A 5553-nucleotide genomic window follows, 5' to 3' on the forward strand; every position below is an offset into this window, starting at 1 on the left:
GTCAAACGAGCTTGGCTTTACCCGTAAAACCTGTTTTGGCCCGGTGTGGAAGGACAGTGTGAGTGCGCCCTGAGTCGTCTCCTTCCACGCCCCGATCCACGACTGTCAACATGACCCTGAAAACTTGCCTCTTTAACAGTCTCCTCATAAAATGCTGAGCTCCACACTAAGACAGAAATACGCTGAAGGTAGGGCGCAGTATCCTAGCATGGCAGACTAGTAGCTGTTTCACACCAAACACGGGTTTGAATCCCCAAAATTGCACAGAAATGTACAAACATTGATTTAGTGAGTTCTTATAAATGCTAGCACTCTGCTTTAGAACATCCAGACAGAGTTCGGACGGACGAAGTACGATGTTTAGGGGTCGGTTTGAACTGTTTTAATGATGCTGTGTAAACGGCCTGTTTAACATGGGGGTCAATGAAACCTGCCCCTAGTGGACACTCAGAGAACTGACGCTGACGGAGCTTCCTGATTGGATCAAACAGGAAGTGTCTGTGGTCGGGGGTTGGTGTTTACATGTAGCGTTAGCTCAAGCTAATCTCTTTATGAACAGGTTGAAATCTTGTGTTAATGCAGCGGCGGAGGTAAAGTACTCAGGGATCAGAGAAAGTTCTTCTCTAGCTGGTTTGTTCGCACTGAAGCAGCAGATTCAGTCGGTCTGGAGGAGGAAAACGTCTCCTCCGCCTGCAGGACTCACAGACAGAGAGGTGTCGCTTCGCCGGCTCCACTGTCAGCTGCAGTTAGTTCTGCAGGAGGAAGAGGAGCCCGTCATCTTTCTGGGGCATGAAACCTGACGGGGAGACCTGTCAAAATAAGAGCGAGGGAGACCTGTCAAAATAAGAGCGAGGGAGACCTGTCAAAATAAGAGCGAGGAGCAGAAAAGCTCGGCTTTAATGAGTCTGCCCTCGCAGCGACAGAAGTTGTATGAAAACACCAACAAAGAAGAACGAAACAGGAAGTCTTTCAGGTGTAAATCACCTTCTGCATCTTTAATCTTTTCACTGAACGTCAAGATTCTGATTTCCTGTTTCCACGGTGACAACACAGACGTGGAAACACCGGCGGTTACCGTGAACGCTGCTCAGCGGCACCAGAAACAGCTCAACTTCTGCATCGATACTTTAATTTGTGAACACTTTGAGCTGCCGTTTCCTGCGGAGCCTCCGCTGCCTCCTGATTGGCTGCAGATGATTTGAGAGACTGTGCGGTCCGTCTGAAGAAGAAGAAGAAGAAGCAGCAGCACTTCTTTCTCCAGGGCATTGTGGGAAAATAAAACGGCTGTTTCTTTGATGGTCTCTCTGCTTTCTTACAGAGATCTGGGTCACGCTCACAGATGATGTGCTGCTCTTCCTCCGCTTCATTAGTCAAACACACGAGTCGCTCCTCTCATGTGATCAGTGTCACGTCTGAGGCCACGCCGCAGGGACAGCGTTTCTGTGGGAGTCTGAACGGAAGGAAGCGAGACGGAGAGATGGAGTCAGTCCACTTTAGGTTTTATGTTTCATGTCCACAGACGGCGTGACACAGATGCTCTGAACCACGGTGGCGTCACCTGTCGGTCTGTGGACTTTGAAGCCTCCTGTTTAGCCGCCGCCATCTTGTTTTTTAAATCTGGAGGTGGTTTGGTTGGAACGTGTTTTGGGGTTGGAACATGTTTTGGGGTTGGAACATGTTTTGGGGTTGGAACATGTTTTGGGGTTGGAACATGTTTTGGGGTTGGAACATGTTTTGGGGTTGGAACATGTTTTGGGGTTGGTTCATGTTTTGGGGATGGAACATGTTTTGGGGTTGGTTGGAACATGTTTTGGGGTTGGAACATGTTTTGGGGTTGGAACATGTTTTGGGGTTGGAACATGTTTTGGGGTTGGAACATGTTTTGGGGTTGGAACATGTTTTGGGGGTGGAACATGTTTTGGGGGTGGAACATGTTTTGGGGTTGGAACATGTTTTGGGGTTGATTGGAACATGTTTTGGGGTTAGAACATGTTTTGGGGTTGGAACATGTTTTGGGGTTGGAACATGTTTTGGGGTTGGTTGGAACATGTTTTGGGGTTGGTTGGAACATGTTTTGGGGTTAGAACATGCTTTGGGGTTGGAACATGTTTTGGGGTTGGAACATGTTTTGGGGTTGGATCATGTTTTGGGGTTGGAACATGTTTTGGGGTTGGTTGGAACATGTTTTGGGGTTGGAACATGTTTTGGGGTTGGAACATGTTTTGGGGTTGGAACATGTTTTGGGGTTGGAACATGTTTTGGGGTTGGTTGGAACATGTTTTGGGGTTGGAACATGTTTTGGGGTTGGAACATGGTTTGGGGTTGGAACATGTTTTGGGGTTGGAACATGTTTTGGGGTTGGAACATGTTTTGGGGTTGGTTGGAACATGTTTTGGGGTTGGTTGGAACATGTTTTGGGGTTGGAACATGTTTTGGGGTTGGAACATGGTTTGGGGTTGGAACATGTTTTGGGGTTGGAACATGTTTTGGGGTCGGTTGGAACATGTTTTGGGGTTGGAACATGTTTTGGGGTTGGAACATGTTTTGGGGTTGGAACATGTTTTGGGGTTGGAACATGTTTTGGGGTTGGAACATGTTTTGGGGTTGGAACATGTTTTGGGGTTGGTTCATGTTTTGGGGTTGGATCATGTTTTGGGGGTGGAACATGTTTTGGGGTTGGAACATGCTTTGGGGTTGGAACATGTTTTGGGGTTGGAACATGTTTTGGGGTTGGAACATGTTTTGGGGTTGGAACATGTTTTGGGGTTAGAACATGTTTTGGGGTTAGAACATGTTTTGGGGTTGGAACATGTTTTGGGGTTGGAACATGTTTTGGGGTTGGAACATGTTTTGGGGTTGGAACATGTTTTGGGGTTGGAACATGTTTTGGGGTTGGAACATGTTTTGGGGTTGATTGGAACATGTTTTGGGGTTGGAACATGTTTTGGGGTTGGTTGGAACATGTTTTGGGGTTGGAACATGTTTTGGGGTTGGAACATGTTTTGGGGTTGGAACATGTTTTGGGGTTAGAACATGTTTTGGGGTTGGAACATGTTTTGGGGTTGGTTGGAACGTGTTTTGGGGTTGGAACATGTTTTGGGGTTGGAACATGTTTTGGGGTTGGAACATGTTTTGGGGTTGGAACATGTTTTGGGGTGGGTTGGAACATGTTTTGGGGTTGGAACATGTTTTGGGGTTGGAACATGTTTTGGGGTTGGTTGGAACATGTTTTGGGGTTGGAACATGTTTTGGGGTTGGAACGTGTTTTGGGGTTGGTTGGAACGTGTTTTGGGGTTGGAACATGTTTTGGGGTTGGAACATGTTTTGGGGTTGGAACATGTTTTGGGGTTGGAACATGTTTTGGGGTTGGAACATGTTTTGGGGTTGGTTGGAACGTGTTTTGGGGTTGGAACATGTTTTGGGGTTGGTTGGAACATGTTTTGGGGTTGGAACATGTTTTGGGGTTGGAACATGTTTTGGGGTTGGTTGGAACATGTTTTGGGGTTGGAACGTGTTTTGGGGTTGGTTGGAACGTGTTTTGGGGTTGGTTGGAACATGTTTTGGGGTTGGAACGTGTTTTGGGGTTGGTTGGAACATGTGTTGGGGTTGGAACATGTTTTGGGGTTGGAACATGTTTTGGGGTTGGTTGGTTCAAGTTTTGGGGGTGGAACATGTTTTGGGGTTGGAACATGTTTTGGGGTTGGTTGGAACATGTTTTGGGGTTGGAACATGTTTTGGGGTTGGAACATGTTTTGGGGTTGGAACATGTTTTGGGGTTGGAACATGTTTTGGGGTTGGAACAAGTTTTGGGGTGGAACATGTTTTGGGGTTGGAACATGTTTTGGGGTTGGAACATGTTTTGGGGTTGGAACATGTTTTGGGGTTGGTTAGGACATGTTTTGGAGTTGGAACATGTTTTGGGGTTGGAACATGTTTTGGGGTTGGAACATGTTTTGGGGTTGGAACATGTTTTGGGGTTGGAACATGTTTTGGGGTTGGACCATGTTTTGGGGTTGGAACATGTTTTGGGGTTGGTTGGAACATGTTTTGGGGTTGGAACATGTTTTGGGGTTGGAACATGTTTTGGGGTTGGAACATGTTTTGGGGTTGGAACATGTTTTGGGGGTGGAACATGTTTTGGGGTTGGAACATGTTTTGGGGTTGGAACATGTTTTGGGGTTGGTTGGAACATGTTTTGGGGTTGGAACATGTTTTGGGGTTGGAACATGTTTTGGGGTTGGTTGGAACATGTTTTGGGGGTGGAACATGTTTTGGGTTGGAACATGTTTTGGGGTTGGAACATGTTTTGGGTTGGAACATGTTTTGGGGTTAGAACATGTTTTGGGGTTGGAACATGTTTTGGGGTTGGAACATGTTTTGGGGTTGGATCATGTTTTGGGGTTGGAACATGTTTTGGGGTTAGAACATGTTTTGGGGTTGGAACATGTTTTGGGGTTGGTTGGAACGTGTTTTGGGGTTGGTTGGAACATGTTTTGGGGTTGGAACGTGTTTTGGGGTTGGTTGGAACATGTGTTGGGGTTGGAACATGTTTTGGGGTTGGAACATGTTTTGGGGTTGGTTGGTTCAAGTTTTGGGGGTGGAACATGTTTTGGGGTTGGAACATGTTTTGGGGTTGGTTGGAACATGTTTTGGGGTTGGAACATGTTTTGGGGTTGGAACATGTTTTGGGGTTGGAACATGTTTTGGGGTTGGAACATGTTTTGGGGTTGGAACATGTTTTGGGGTTGGAACATGTTTTGGGGTTGGAACATGTTTTGGGGTTGGAACATGTTTTGGGGTTGGAACATGTTTTGGGGTTGGAACATGTTTTGGGGTTGGAACATGTTTTGGGGTTGGACCATGTTTTGGGGTTGGAACATGTTTTGGGGTTGGTTGGAACATGTTTTGGGGTTGGAACATGTTTTGGGGTTGGAACATGTTTTGGGGTTGGAACATGTTTTGGGGTTGGAACATGTTTTGGGGTTGGAACATGTTTTGGGGGTGGAACATGTTTTGGGGTTGGAACATGTTTTGGGGTTGGAACATGTTTTGGGGTTGGTTGGAACATGTTTTGGGGTTGGAACATGTTTTGGGGTTGGAACATGTTTTGGGGTTGGTTGGAACATGTTTTGGGGTTGGTTAGAACATGTTTTGGGGTTGGAACATGTTTTGGGGTTGGAACATGTTTTGGGGTTGGATCATGTTTTGGGGTTGGAACATGTTTTGGGGTTAGAACATGTTTTGGGGTTGGAACATGTTTTGGGGTTAGGACATGTTTTGGGGTTAGGACATGTTTTGGAGTTGGAACATGTTTTGGGGTTGGAACATGTTTTGGGGTTGGAACATGTTTTGGGGTTGGAACATGTTTTGGGGTTGGAACATGTTTTGGGGTTGGAACATGTTTTGGGGTTGGAACATGTTTTGGGGTTAGGACATGTTTTGGAGTTGGAACATGTTTTGGGGTTGGAACATGTTTTGGGGTTGGAACATGTTTTGGGGTTGGAACATGTTTTGGGGTTGGAACATGTTTTGGGGTTGGACCATGTTTTGGGG

Source organism: Echiichthys vipera, assembly GCF_963691815.1.
Source record: "Echiichthys vipera genome assembly, chromosome: 14".
In the NCBI taxonomy this organism is placed as follows: domain Eukaryota; kingdom Metazoa; phylum Chordata; class Actinopteri; order Perciformes; family Trachinidae; genus Echiichthys; species Echiichthys vipera.